The 16747-nt window shown below is 33.5% G+C and overlaps 1 long non-coding RNA gene across 3 annotated transcripts; it reads right to left on the bottom strand.

Moving 5' to 3' along the window:
- Window positions 1–2174: 2174 nt before the first annotated feature.
- On the bottom strand, window positions 2175–15139 carry LOC126969959 (uncharacterized). Of its 3 annotated transcripts, none has more exons than XR_007730504.1 (3): window positions 15047–15139; window positions 2880–2954; window positions 2175–2561 (listed from the first exon to the last, which is right to left on the bottom strand). It is a non-coding gene; the product is annotated as an uncharacterized LOC126969959 (long non-coding RNA). The 3 variants fall into 3 exon arrangements; XR_007730503.1 differs by lacking the exon at window positions 15047–15139 and adding an exon at window positions 10013–10105; XR_007730502.1 differs by lacking the exon at window positions 15047–15139 and adding an exon at window positions 4979–5071.
- Window positions 15140–16747: the final 1608 nt, after the last annotated feature.

Raw genomic sequence — 16747 nt, forward strand, 5'->3', positions numbered from 1 at the left:
TGTCACGGCAACTTTTTCCAACACTATAAGATCTATTCTGTTGATTAAATTACATAACAAATTTAAATTGGACCAAAATTAATGGACGATGCGGGCCTCAAACTCGCGCCTCTCGGGTTCCATCCGAGCGCTCTTACCATTTAGCCAACCCTCCGACTGACACAACGACCGTAAATCTTTGTATATCTTATTTAAATTAATAGGCTTCTTTATTTGACTCGAGCCTCTTACTCGAATGACATACAAAATAAATTGCCAATAGCGATTAAAGTTTTTTTTTTTGAATTCCTTCAATAATATCTATTTTGTCGATGAAAAGTTTTATCATTCGCGTTTTAAAAGAGAACAATTCTAAACAAGATCTCTAATAAAGTGACAATACACCAATATCACAAGAAATTATTACTCTGTAGACTTGTTATTTTCACTAACGATAAATGATTTCATATGTGTCGCACAGTGGTCTTATATTTAACATGTGCGATAGGAAATGCTTTTAACTCAACAACATGAATTACATTATGCCCAGAGTTTTCTTTCAAAGTATAAGGGTTACGCAGAACATTATTACATGGGGCACACTAAAAGTTTTGCGCTTCTAGCTAATCGGAACTATTTGAATTTCGAATGTTATATTTTTCGAAACGCTGCAACCTTCTTAGTTATAAAAACAACAATTGACGGGAAATCAATTGTCAATTGTTTTATATCACTCATCAAAGTTCTACGTACGCAACGAAAATGGAATTAAGTCGAAAAGATTTTATAGCGATGATTTCAAAAGTTCTCTCTCTCTCCGCAAGACTGTGCCGCTCGTCTTCAAAATGCTGTTGGGAGAGAAGCTCCTTTCTTGAGCACCGAGAGGAGATGGTTTGCTGAATTTGAGAGAGGCCTTCAACTGTCGTCAACGAAAATAATGTGGCTACTGTTAAGCGGCTAATTGAGAAAAACCCGCGGATTACCTATGAGACAATTCGGGGACTATTGGGGATTGGTATGAGCCAAATTCAGAAAAATTTGCACGAAGAATTCAAAAGTTCGGATACTTTGTTGTCGTTGGATCCCTCATGAACTGACAGCAGAGCAGAATCGGGCTCGCGTGGAATGGTGCTCACAGATGCTAATGAAGTACGACCACGGACATTCTAATGCTGTTTATGACATTGTCACAGAGGACGAAACGTGGATTTATTGTTTTGAACCCGAAAAGAAACAGCAATCTTGTGAATGGGTCTTGTGGTACACATAATCTAGCCGACATCCTGTGCAATGGAGTCTCCCACTGGTAAAATTAAGCCTTATTTGTCAGAAAATTTTTAATATATTTCTTGAATTTGTGCTCAGTGACTCCTAGTATACTTGTATGACTGCCAGACGACGATATATTTAATACAATAAACGTATTTAACTATACATAAACTGCTTACTTATAAACCTACATTAATATTTATGATATCAAGGTTTGACAACTCATCGGGACCTCTTCTTTCTATGTTACTAAGAACTCTCTATGGACTAAAGCGAAATTTCTGGGCCTATGTTTAAATAGAATAATTCTAAGAAAGTAATCGTTTATTTTATAGATTTAACTGAATAATCAAATCGCGATACAAAAATAGTTGTAGATCGTAGAAGGGCAAAAATTTGAAGTTGGGCGTATTTTTCAATGCTGAATCATAATAAAGTAAAAAGCAAAGAAATAAAAAAAATATATAAAAAAATATATTTAAGACCCTCATTTAGGGTTACGAAAAATAGATGTTTGCTGATTCTCAGACCGACTAAAAAGATTGATAAAAAACACTGGGACATGAGAATGTTATATATAAGATACGCTCATATAAGGTCGTCCCGTTTATTGAGTTAAAATTTGCTCTCGACATAAATAGAGAAGTGAATTGCTTCGTTTCAAGAGGAGCCTCTTTGAGCTTTCCAAGTCGAACTAAGTCAATAATCAAATCAACTCGACCTCTTGATTGAGAATTGTAAGTTATAAGCTTTCTTAAAATTTATTGAATCAAACACAATTTCATATATTTCATTTTTTTTGTTCGCAGCTATTAAAATGGATAAACAAATATTTCTGAAGCTATTTTAAGCTATTCTACTCGCGCCTATTTCTGCCGTGAAGCAGTAATGTGTTAGCATTACTGTGTTTCGGTCTAAAGTCTTTTTATTGAAAAGAGCGCAAAAAAAAAAGAATGCTGGGAGAGTTTCTTGCGCCGCTTCTTCTCTCTCAGAGCGCCATTTGTTTCCGAAGCGGTAGTAGTATCTAGTAGTATAAGAAATGACATCAAAAAGAATTCTAAAGGAATCAATTTTGAGAAAATAAATGCCTTTTATGCCTTTATGCCTTTTAAAGGGCACCGTAGCTAGTGAAATTATTGGGTAAATGACACTTGGCATCTTATGTCTCAAGGTGACGAGAGCAGTTGTAGTTCCCCTCAGCATTTTTGGATTTATCAATAATCTTGAGCGGCGATGCATTGTAATAGGCAGGGCGTATCAATAACAATTAGTTGAACGTCCTACTCGTGTCTTCCTTTATTTTCATTTCATATCTGTGAATTGTACACATGTTTTTTTTACGAGCTTAGCAGCCTGCATTGTTACGCGCGCCATCGACGATAATAAAAAAAAACGGCACTGGTACTCAGATTGTATTAAACTTTCAATGCATTTGAGACGCGTCCATGGTAATATACATTTAATTTAAACTTTAGCGTGAAAGCTTTTGCATAACTAGAAATTTAAATCTTTTTTATCGCGAGTTTTGCTCTTTTATGTGATCAAATCCAAGCGATATAATTTTCTAGTAAATATACACTCCGTTTATGGAAAATATTCTTCTACAGTGTCAAAGAAATGGAGTAGAGTACCAGTGGGAGGCTCCTTTGCACCGTATGCAGGGTAGATTACCCCAACGGCGCCTATTTATGCCGTGAAGCAGTAATCTGAAAGCATTATTGTGTTTCGGTCTGAAACTTGACATCTTATATTTTAAGGTGACGAATGTAGTTGTAGTGCGCTCAGTTTTTTTGGGTTTTTCAATAATCTTGAGTGGCGCTGCAATTGTAAAAGGCAATTTCATATGTTCAAATCCAAGCGATATAATTATTGAGTAAATATGTACTCTGTTAATGGAAAAAATTTTTCTACAGTGTTAAAGAGTCTATTCAATCGAATATGAAATTTCTATAGAGGCAAATAACTTAGTAATAATAATAAAATATTTTATTTGCAGCTAAAGATCACTAAAAATAAAACAATTCATCAATTTAATTAAAAATAAAACATATTAAAACGACTTGGAACGTAAGCCGCAAATAAGATAAAGATCGGCATATGCTGGCATATATATTATGCATGCTCAGCGCCGACCTTCCGCTTCATTTAGACATAGAATATACTAGCGAATAGGAAAAATAAATAGTACATAATAAAACGAAAAAAACACGCATTTTTATAAAAAAAATATAAAAATCCTTTAGTTTGGTTTATTTATAAAACCGTGTTTCTTAAGCTTTTTTTAACTACTGTTTGCATTCTTGAATTAAAAATTTTCTTTGGTATTCGATTGAAATTTAAACCAATTCCTGTCTTATCGACGGTAGATATAACATAAATAAATTAACATAATCTTTTTTTGCTAAGTCTGTAGTATCTGAATTATCAATAAATAAATTTATATCTATTATAAAACGCAGACTTATGTCGAAGGCTTATTACAGTATTGAAGATTACGTAGACGATATTACAATATGATTATTATAACACTAGAAATAAGGGTTTGCTTGTAACTAATTCTAGTAGGCTTCATAAGATACATAATAGCTTTAAGGGTAAATGTATACACTTCTACAATAAAGTCCCAGCCACTGTTCAGGCATTATCTATAAATAAATTTAAATGTTTTATAAAAAAAATGGCTCTGTCGTAAATCCTATTACTCCACTGCTGAATATCTAAATGATCGGACAGCCTGGGACTAGATTGTGATTATTTTATAGCGACTGTACAATATTGTATATTTTTATTGAAAAGAGCGCAAAAAAAAGAATGTTGGGAGAGTTTCTTGCGCCGCTTCTTCTCTCTCAGAGCGCCATTTGTTTCCGAAGCGGTAGTAGTATCTAGTAGTATAAGAAATGACATCAAAAAGAATTCTAAAGGAATCAATTTTGAGAAAATAAATGCCTTTTATGGAATTGAATAGTATTATAGTTGTTATTTTTTATGGATTTTATCATATATATGTTCAGCCTTGAATAGTTTTACTGGATTGCATTATTATTAATATATATATTATCATTAAACTTTTGTGTAATTAGCATGTATATGAATTGTATTTTTGGTGATCTGTTGATTTTATGTCAGTAAAATATTTATGAATTTGACTTTGATTATAGGTTAAATATGTTCTCTCAGGAATTGTAAAATATAGTCACTTTGTGTGCAAAAATAGTGGCACCTATCTATGAATATTGAAAAATCTTATTAAAATAAATCAATTATCATTTATAAATCAGATGTGAAATAAAATCAGTAATTGCTGTATATTATTATTGGATCAATAATTTACCTTTATATAATATTTAGTTTTTACAGTTTTACGAAGTGTTTCAATCCTAGAAAATATATTTGTATATATATATATCCTTTTTATTCGAAATGATAGCATAAAATTTTGTACCGCGACCATCTTGGATTTCAAAAATGATCCCAAATATGTTTTGTCCCATCTACAATTCAAGTAGCGCTCCTCGGGAACTCGATGATTTCGGGATAATTTGATTTTCCGCACCACTGACAAAGTATGTCCAAATTTCAGGATGATCGGTTATGTAGTTAAGGCGAGAAAGCGTAACAAACGTACAAACTCAGATTTGCAGTATTTATACTATTCCTAGCTTTTAATCGCGACTTCGCCCGCGTGCAATATTCACTTTGGGAAGCATTTTTTATTTTTTATTATACTCACCTTGCAAATAATACACTACAAACTGCTGTGGTTAAAACATTGTTATAAGCTAATAAATATTAATCAAAATTCAAAATCACTTTATTCATGTAGGTCACGGAAATGACACTTATGAATGTCAAAAAAAATATTTTTTCCTATAGAATCTACCGCTACTTCGTAAAGGGCCACTCTTTTAAAGCAAGATTTACATTTTTATTGTTTAACAAATCATTTCTATTACAATATAATATGTAAAGTGATGCAACAAACATACTCAAACGTCAAATATAGAACTTCAATACCCCTTTTTCACCCCAGACAGGTATAAACCTAAAAAACTCAAAAACAAATATTTATTTAAGTGTTATCAAGTGCCTAAATACAAATTTTCATGGTGTTATCTTCGATGATGACGAACTTTCACACAAACATCCACCCCTGTTTCAACCCCGCCAAGCCTTCTATTATTTTTTATTCCAATAAAGGACGAGACGAGCAGGACTTCAACTGATGGTAATTAATCCACCCTGCCCATTTTGTAATGCAGTGCCGCTCAGGACTCTAGAAAAACCCAAAAACTCTGAGCGGCACTACAATTGCGCTCGTCACCTTGAGACATATGTCGTTAAGTCTCATTTGCCCAGTAATTTCACTAGCTACGGCGCCCTTTACACTGAAATGATACATATTACTGCTTCAAGGGCAGAAAGAGGCGCCGTTGCGGACCCAAAATCTAGCCGGCATCCTGTGCAAAGGAGCCTCCCAGTGGGAGGATATATAACATACTCTGTTCTAAATTTCATCAGAATCGGTTCAGTGGTTTAGGCGTGAAATCGTAACAAACAAACTTACATTCACATTCATAATATTAGTAGGGATATACGAGAATTTCCCTCCTACGTAACACTTATAATTTAGCACGAGGTGAGATTAACGTCGATGTGATATTTACGGTCTCTACGGCTGCGAATCAATATGAGAAGGGTGGGTACTTAACGTCACTAGATAGCGAAGTCAGGATTATAGTCGCCATTTTGAATTTTTACAGTTTATTAGTGTATTATATCTATTTATAGACTCTTTTTCAGTAATATATATTTTTATTTATATCCCTAATTAGCTTACTACAAGGGGATTTCTGAAGTCTAGAGGTAGATCTCTAATCGCAAAAGAATGCGTTTACGATGGGTATATGATTGATATTATGGTTGATCACTATCTAGAATTGAGTGTTTGACTCATTTTTTATAATTATTTTGTTATAAACTAAGGTACTCGTGGAATAAGGGTCTTGAGTCCATATCTTGCAATTTAGCAAAACAAACATTTGTAGAGAGACTCATAATGCTGCTTTAGTGTTCTACCGACACGGTCAGCGCTGACAACACATAATTTTGTACAGTCCAGCGCTGATGAATCACAACGCGCGTACAGCTACGTCGCGCTGACGAGAATCATCGGTCGAGCTCGTCGGTAAACCTATTTTATCTACACCCATGCTTTAAATCCTCTATTAAAGATTCTAAAACAGTTAGATTATTGCCAACATTAAAACACCCAACGGCCTAATAACCATTACGTCATCCAAACAAGTGTTGTAATGAAATTTAGTACAACATTACAACACTCGTTTGGATGATGTAATAGTTATTAGGACTGACTTTTTTTAATGTTAGCAGTAAGCTTACTGTTTTTTCTTTTATAGTGGATTCATATTATGGGTGTAGATAAAGTTTTGACTGCAACTGTTGATAATTAGGCATTAAAACACAACAAGTGTAATACAACAACAGTTGCATATATAACTATTCCTTTCGGAACATCCTGTAAATTTTGTTTTCTAAATGTAGAATTTCTTTGTTTGAAAAATGTAATATCATGGATTATTGCTGTGGTTCAGTAGACATATAACAAGAGGCTTATGGTAGCTGAAGTATGATATGAATGATGTTTGACGTTTGTCAACGTCAAGGTGTCGAATTTGTGTGTCGGTGTGCGCGCCCATCGTAAAAACTCACACTGATAATTTTTACCTAACTAAAGAAGTGTAAATTCAAAAGTCAAATATTTTTTATGATTAAGTTATTCTAATGCTATGGCCCCGCACAGCAAGCAATAAGGGCGAATGGAAGACGAAGAGGGAGGCCTTTGCCCAGCAGTGGGATGATATATAAAATATTTTAAATTAATTAATAATAGATTTATATTGTAATAGGCTTTAATGAATAAATAAATCCAAATAATATATATAAACTATGCGACCCGTCAGACGTTGTTCTATTCATAAAAAAAAAATTGTCGGTGGAATTTCGTAAAATCCGTAATTTAACTTAGCTGACCTCTACTCGGCGAAAGGAGTATTCCCACCAAATTTCAAGTCTCTACGCCTTATGGTTCCAGAGATATCGTGATGATATCATACTTAGGTGGAAATCTCTTTAATATATTTATAGAGATTTCGTTTAGAAATTAATATAGTTACAATTTTCAGTTTGTGTTCCAAATATTAAAGACTACTACAATACATCTAATTCAAACTACGAATATAATATTATTATAAAAGAAGTATGATAATGAACTAGGCCATTTGTGGAATACGTCCTAAAATAATGAATGTTTTTAGCAACACAATAGCTCTCATGTGAGTTAGTCATTGATCCGGCTTAAACACATCAAACAATCCACAGAGATTTGGTCGGGCTCAATCACAGTAACATTGAAAATACCCAACATAAAGTATGATCGTGATATTGCATGTTCTATCCCATTCTCTAAGATATATGTTAACCTTAAAAATTGGGATAATCTCTAAGCGTCTGTATGCCTATATATATCGTCTTTAAAAAGTGTGTGTGACACATAACATCTCTAAAGGAGATTTTTCTGGAAAATAAAAGTAAATGTAATGCTACTGTAACCAATTTTGACTGACAAAAAAAAACTGACTTTCAACCAAATTATATTCTTTTTTTAATTTTAAAGAGGGGGCAAATGTTCAAGACACTCACGTGGTGGAAAGTGGTGTGGTAAACGCTAATCGACATTCTCAACATCAGGGCTGAGATGCAGGTCAGAAACAAGTTGCCAGCCTTTAAGTTGAGGTTATTAAAGGCCCCTAAGTCATATCTGTTCGGGAAAAGTGCAGCCTGTAATTGATTCCAAAGAGTATGCTGTGCGAGTGACAAGAAGTTACGCCTGTGAAACTCGTGCGTAGAATGCCAGACGATTGACGAATTGTCCGGACTTAATTGCTTTGCCAAAAAACTGATCATTTTTCTCACTTCCAACTTTGTCTATAATAATAATAATAATTTATTTCAGGTTTATACAGAACCAACCCATAGAAAATACAAATGAAATAAAATTACAATCAAATTAAAACTGATATCAAGTTATAAATAAATTACATGAATTACAATTATATGTGAAGAAATCATTTTGTATTTTTAGCAATATGAACATATCTATCTTTTGTAAATATCATTATTACTAACATTGTTTGAGTTAGAGTCTTAAGATCCTTATATATTTCTTACCTCTCCGTTGCTCTCTCTTTTTGCGCCTTAAGCTGAGAGTAAAAGAAGTGCAAAACTAAACCCATTGATCCTTTTATCGGCAAAGTGTTCAAATAACACTGACTACGATATTAACCTACATGGAAAAAAATAGGGATTTCGTTTGGATGAGGGCAACCCAGGACCCGTCGTCGTGGAGATCAATGGCCAACCTTGTCCAGCTGTGAACGTCTTCCGGCTGATATGAATTAATGAACGTAGGGATCTCTTATTAAAAAAACGAGCGCTTATAAGTCCTTAATTACAGACACACGTTTCAGTTACAAACAAAAAAAAATCCTCTAAAAAATATTATTGGTAATCCGACTGTCTAGATACAATACATTTATGATTAGTTATAAGTTTGTTTAAACTTTTATATCTATTTTTGACTCTTTTATTAAGGTTATTAATGATCTCTACCTAAGTCCGCGAATATTCTATAAAATGTGCCAATATTTGTCTGCCACATAAAGAGTAGGTACTTCGACGTAGCTATCCCAAAGCGTGTGGATGTATTTGACGACCTCAGCAAGTCCTACGCTTTTAACATTTAAAGTCCCGCCCAATAAATCAAATTGCTTTTCGATGTCGCTTCTTCTCTCTCAGAGCGCCATTTGTTTCCGAAGCGGTAGTAGTAACTAGTAGTATAAGAAATGACATCAAAAAGAATTCTAAAGGAATCAATTTTGAGAAAATAAATGCCTTTTATGCCTTTTATGGAATTGAATAGTATTATAGTTGTTATTTTTTATGGATTTTATCATATATATGTTCAGCCTTGAATAGTTTTACTGGATTGCATTATTATTAATATATATATTATCATTAAACTTTTGTGTAATTAGCATGTATATGAATTGTATTTTTGGTGATCTGTTGATTTTATGTCAGTAAAATATTTATGAATTTGACTTTGATTATAGGTTAAATATGTTCTCTCAGGAATTGTAAAATATAGTCACTTTGTGTGCAAAAATAGTGGCACCTATCTATGAATATTGAAAAATCTTATTAAAATAAATCAATTATCATTTATAAATCAGATGTGAAATAAAATCAGTAATTGCTGTATATTATTATTGGATCAATAATTTACCTTTATATAATATTTAGTTTTTACAGTTTTACGAAGTGTTTCAATCCTAGAAAATATATTTGTATATATATATATCCTTTTTATTCGAAATGATAGCATAAAATTTTGTACCGCGACCATCTTGGATTTCAAAAATGATCCCAAATATGTTTTGTCCCATCTACAATTCAAGTAGCGCTCCTCGGGAACTCGATGATTTCGGGATAATTTGATTTTCCGCACCACTGACAAAGTATGTCCAAATTTCAGGATGATCGGTTATGTAGTTAAGGCGAGAAAGCGTAACAAACGTACAAACTCAGATTTGCAGTATTTATACTATTCCTAGCTTTTAATCGCGACTTCGCCCGCGTGCAATATTCACTTTGGGAAGCATTTTTTATTTTTTATTATACTCACCTTGCAAATAATACACTACAAACTGCTGTGGTTAAAACATTGTTATAAGCTAATAAATATTAATCAAAATTCAAAATCACTTTATTCATGTAGGTCACGGAAATGACACTTATGAATGTCAAAAAAAATATTTTTTCCTATAGAATCTACCGCTACTTCGTAAAGGGCCACTCTTTTAAAGCAAGATTTACATTTTTATTGTTTAACAAATCATTTCTATTACAATATAATATGTAAAGTGATGCAACAAACATACTCAAACGTCAAATATAGAACTTCAATACCCCTTTTTCACCCCAGACAGGTATAAACCTAAAAAACTCAAAAACAAATATTTATTTAAGTGTTATCAAGTGCCTAAATACAAATTTTCATGGTGTTATCTTCGATGATGACGAACTTTCACACAAACATCCACCCCTGTTTCAACCCCGCCAAGCCTTCTATTATTTTTTATTCCAATAAAGGACGAGACGAGCAGGACTTCAACTGATGGTAATTAATCCACCCTGCCCATTTTGTAATGCAGTGCCGCTCAGGACTCTAGAAAAACCCAAAAACTCTGAGCGGCACTACAATTGCGCTCGTCACCTTGAGACATATGTCGTTAAGTCTCATTTGCCCAGTAATTTCACTAGCTACGGCGCCCTTTACACTGAAATGATACATATTACTGCTTCAAGGGCAGAAAGAGGCGCCGTTGCGGACCCAAAATCTAGCCGGCATCCTGTGCAAAGGAGCCTCCCAGTGGGAGGATATATAACATACTCTGTTCTAAATTTCATCAGAATCGGTTCAGTGGTTTAGGCGTGAAATCGTAACAAACAAACTTACATTCACATTCATAATATTAGTAGGGATATACGAGAATTTCCCTCCTACGTAACACTTATAATTTAGCACGAGGTGAGATTAACGTCGATGTGATATTTACGGTCTCTACGGCTGCGAATCAATATGAGAAGGGTGGGTACTTAACGTCACTAGATAGCGAAGTCAGGATTATAGTCGCCATTTTGAATTTTTACAGTTTATTAGTGTATTATATCTATTTATAGACTCTTTTTCAGTAATATATATTTTTATTTATATCCCTAATTAGCTTACTACAAGGGGATTTCTGAAGTCTAGAGGTAGATCTCTAATCGCAAAAGAATGCGTTTACGATGGGTATATGATTGATATTATGGTTGATCACTATCTAGAATTGAGTGTTTGACTCATTTTTTATAATTATTTTGTTATAAACTAAGGTACTCGTGGAATAAGGGTCTTGAGTCCATATCTTGCAATTTAGCAAAACAAACATTTGTAGAGAGACTCATAATGCTGCTTTAGTGTTCTACCGACACGGTCAGCGCTGACAACACATAATTTTGTACAGTCCAGCGCTGATGAATCACAACGCGCGTACAGCTACGTCGCGCTGACGAGAATCATCGGTCGAGCTCGTCGGTAAACCTATTTTATCTACACCCATGCTTTAAATCCTCTATTAAAGATTCTAAAACAGTTAGATTATTGCCAACATTAAAACACCCAACGGCCTAATAACCATTACGTCATCCAAACAAGTGTTGTAATGAAATTTAGTACAACATTACAACACTCGTTTGGATGATGTAATAGTTATTAGGACTGACTTTTTTTAATGTTAGCAGTAAGCTTACTGTTTTTTCTTTTATAGTGGATTCATATTATGGGTGTAGATAAAGTTTTGACTGCAACTGTTGATAATTAGGCATTAAAACACAACAAGTGTAATACAACAACAGTTGCATATATAACTATTCCTTTCGGAACATCCTGTAAATTTTGTTTTCTAAATGTAGAATTTCTTTGTTTGAAAAATGTAATATCATGGATTATTGCTGTGGTTCAGTAGACATATAACAAGAGGCTTATGGTAGCTGAAGTATGATATGAATGATGTTTGACGTTTGTCAACGTCAAGGTGTCGAATTTGTGTGTCGGTGTGCGCGCCCATCGTAAAAACTCACACTGATAATTTTTACCTAACTAAAGAAGTGTAAATTCAAAAGTCAAATATTTTTTATGATTAAGTTATTCTAATGCTATGGCCCCGCACAGCAAGCAATAAGGGCGAATGGAAGACGAAGAGGGAGGCCTTTGCCCAGCAGTGGGATGATATATAAAATATTTTAAATTAATTAATAATAGATTTATATTGTAATAGGCTTTAATGAATAAATAAATCCAAATAATATATATAAACTATGCGACCCGTCAGACGTTGTTCTATTCATAAAAAAAAAATTGTCGGTGGAATTTCGTAAAATCCGTAATTTAACTTAGCTGACCTCTACTCGGCGAAAGGAGTATTCCCACCAAATTTCAAGTCTCTACGCCTTATGGTTCCAGAGATATCGTGATGATATCATACTTAGGTGGAAATCTCTTTAATATATTTATAGAGATTTCGTTTAGAAATTAATATAGTTACAATTTTCAGTTTGTGTTCCAAATATTAAAGACTACTACAATACATCTAATTCAAACTACGAATATAATATTATTATAAAAGAAGTATGATAATGAACTAGGCCATTTGTGGAATACGTCCTAAAATAATGAATGTTTTTAGCAACACAATAGCTCTCATGTGAGTTAGTCATTGATCCGGCTTAAACACATCAAACAATCCACAGAGATTTGGTCGGGCTCAATCACAGTAACATTGAAAATACCCAACATAAAGTATGATCGTGATATTGCATGTTCTATCCCATTCTCTAAGATATATGTTAACCTTAAAAATTGGGATAATCTCTAAGCGTCTGTATGCCTATATATATCGTCTTTAAAAAGTGTGTGTGACACATAACATCTCTAAAGGAGATTTTTCTGGAAAATAAAAGTAAATGTAATGCTACTGTAACCAATTTTGACTGACAAAAAAAAACTGACTTTCAACCAAATTATATTCTTTTTTTAATTTTAAAGAGGGGGCAAATGTTCAAGACACTCACGTGGTGGAAAGTGGTGTGGTAAACGCTAATCGACATTCTCAACATCAGGGCTGAGATGCAGGTCAGAAACAAGTTGCCAGCCTTTAAGTTGAGGTTATTAAAGGCCCCTAAGTCATATCTGTTCGGGAAAAGTGCAGCCTGTAATTGATTCCAAAGAGTATGCTGTGCGAGTGACAAGAAGTTACGCCTGTGAAACTCGTGCGTAGAATGCCAGACGATTGACGAATTGTCCGGACTTAATTGCTTTGCCAAAAAACTGATCATTTTTCTCACTTCCAACTTTGTCTATAATAATAATAATAATTTATTTCAGGTTTATACAGAACCAACCCATAGAAAATACAAATGAAATAAAATTACAATCAAATTAAAACTGATATCAAGTTATAAATAAATTACATGAATTACAATTATATGTGAAGAAATCATTTTGTATTTTTAGCAATATGAACATATCTATCTTTTGTAAATATCATTATTACTAACATTGTTTGAGTTAGAGTCTTAAGATCCTTATATATTTCTTACCTCTCCGTTGCTCTCTCTTTTTGCGCCTTAAGCTGAGAGTAAAAGAAGTGCAAAACTAAACCCATTGATCCTTTTATCGGCAAAGTGTTCAAATAACACTGACTACGATATTAACCTACATGGAAAAAAATAGGGATTTCGTTTGGATGAGGGCAACCCAGGACCCGTCGTCGTGGAGATCAATGGCCAACCTTGTCCAGCTGTGAACGTCTTCCGGCTGATATGAATTAATGAACGTAGGGATCTCTTATTAAAAAAACGAGCGCTTATAAGTCCTTAATTACAGACACACGTTTCAGTTACAAACAAAAAAAAATCCTCTAAAAAATATTATTGGTAATCCGACTGTCTAGATACAATACATTTATGATTAGTTATAAGTTTGTTTAAACTTTTATATCTATTTTTGACTCTTTTATTAAGGTTATTAATGATCTCTACCTAAGTCCGCGAATATTCTATAAAATGTGCCAATATTTGTCTGCCACATAAAGAGTAGGTACTTCGACGTAGCTATCCCAAAGCGTGTGGATGTATTTGACGACCTCAGCAAGTCCTACGCTTTTAACATTTAAAGTCCCGCCCAATAAATCAAATTGCTTTTCGATGTCGCTTCTTCTCTCTCAGAGCGCCATTTGTTTCCGAAGCGGTAGTAGTAACTAGTAGTATAAGAAATGACATCAAAAAGAATTCTAAAGGAATCAATTTTGAGAAAATAAATGCCTTTTATGCCTTTTATGGAATTGAATAGTATTATAGTTGTTATTTTTTATGGATTTTATCATATATATGTTCAGCCTTGAATAGTTTTACTGGATTGCATTATTATTAATATATATATTATCATTAAACTTTTGTGTAATTAGCATGTATATGAATTGTATTTTTGGTGATCTGTTGATTTTATGTCAGTAAAATATTTATGAATTTGACTTTGATTATAGGTTAAATATGTTCTCTCAGGAATTGTAAAATATAGTCACTTTGTGTGCAAAAATAGTGGCACCTATCTATGAATATTGAAAAATCTTATTAAAATAAATCAATTATCATTTATAAATCAGATGTGAAATAAAATCAGTAATTGCTGTATATTATTATTGGATCAATAATTTACCTTTATATAATATTTAGTTTTTACAGTTTTACGAAGTGTTTCAATCCTAGAAAATATATTTGTATATATATATATCCTTTTTATTCGAAATGATAGCATAAAATTTTGTACCGCGACCATCTTGGATTTCAAAAATGATCCCAAATATGTTTTGTCCCATCTACAATTCAAGTAGCGCTCCTCGGGAACTCGATGATTTCGGGATAATTTGATTTTCCGCACCACTGACAAAGTATGTCCAAATTTCAGGATGATCGGTTATGTAGTTAAGGCGAGAAAGCGTAACAAACGTACAAACTCAGATTTGCAGTATTTATACTATTCCTAGCTTTTAATCGCGACTTCGCCCGCGTGCAATATTCACTTTGGGAAGCATTTTTTATTTTTTATTATACTCACCTTGCAAATAATACACTACAAACTGCTGTGGTTAAAACATTGTTATAAGCTAATAAATATTAATCAAAATTCAAAATCACTTTATTCATGTAGGTCACGGAAATGACACTTATGAATGTCAAAAAAAATATTTTTTCCTATAGAATCTACCGCTACTTCGTAAAGGGCCACTCTTTTAAAGCAAGATTTACATTTTTATTGTTTAACAAATCATTTCTATTACAATATAATATGTAAAGTGATGCAACAAACATACTCAAACGTCAAATATAGAACTTCAATACCCCTTTTTCACCCCAGACAGGTATAAACCTAAAAAACTCAAAAACAAATATTTATTTAAGTGTTATCAAGTGCCTAAATACAAATTTTCATGGTGTTATCTTCGATGATGACGAACTTTCACACAAACATCCACCCCTGTTTCAACCCCGCCAAGCCTTCTATTATTTTTTATTCCAATAAAGGACGAGACGAGCAGGACTTCAACTGATGGTAATTAATCCACCCTGCCCATTTTGTAATGCAGTGCCGCTCAGGACTCTAGAAAAACCCAAAAACTCTGAGCGGCACTACAATTGCGCTCGTCACCTTGAGACATATGTCGTTAAGTCTCATTTGCCCAGTAATTTCACTAGCTACGGCGCCCTTCAGACCGAAACACAGAAATGATACACATTACTGCTTTAAGGGCAGAAAGAGGCGCCGCGCCGTTGCGGTACCGATAATCTTGCCGGCATCCTTTGCAAAGGAGCCTCCCACTGGAATATATAACATACTCTGTTCTAAATTTCATCAAAATCGGTTCAGTGGTTTAGGCGTCAAATCGTAACAAACAAACTTACATTCACATTCATAATATTAGTAAGGATATACGAGAATTTCCCTCCGACGTAACACTTATAATTTAGCACTAGGTGAGATTAACGTCGATGTGATATTTACGGTCTCTACGGCTGCAAATCAATATGAGAAGGGTGTGTACTTAACGTCACTAGATAGCGAAGTCAGGATTATAGTCGCCATTTTGAATTTTTACAGTTTATTAGTGTATTATATCTATTTATAGACTCTTTTGCAGTAATATATATCTTTATTTTTTATACCTAATTAGCTTACTACAAGGGGAGTACTGAAGTCTAGAGGTAGATCTCTCATCGCAAAAGAATGCGTTTACCCATCATTATGGTTGATCACTATCTAGAATTGAGTGTTTGACTCATTTTTTATAATTATTTTGTTATAAACTAAGGTACTCGTGGAATAAGGGTCTTGAGTCCATATCTTGCAATTTAGCAAAACAAATATTTGTAGAGAGACTCATAATGCTGCTTTAGTGTTCTACCGACACGGTCAGCGCTGACAACACATAATTTTGTACAGTCCAGCGCTGATGAATCACAACGCGCGTACAGCTACGTCGCGCTGACGAGAATCATCGGTCGAGCTCGTCGGTAAACCTATTTTATCTACACCCATGCTTTAAATCCTCTATTAAAGATTCTAAAACAGTTAGATTATTGCCAACATTAAAACACCCAACGGCCTAATAACCATTACGTCATCCAAACAAGTGTTGTAATGAAATTTAGTACAACATTACAACACTCGTTTGGATGATGTAATAGTTATTAGGACTGACTTTTTTTAATGTTAGCAGTAAGCTTACTGTTTTTTCTTTTATAGAGTATTCATATTATG

Source organism: Leptidea sinapis, chromosome 19 (assembly GCF_905404315.1).
Source record: "Leptidea sinapis chromosome 19, ilLepSina1.1, whole genome shotgun sequence".
Lineage (NCBI taxonomy): Eukaryota > Metazoa > Arthropoda > Insecta > Lepidoptera > Pieridae > Leptidea > Leptidea sinapis.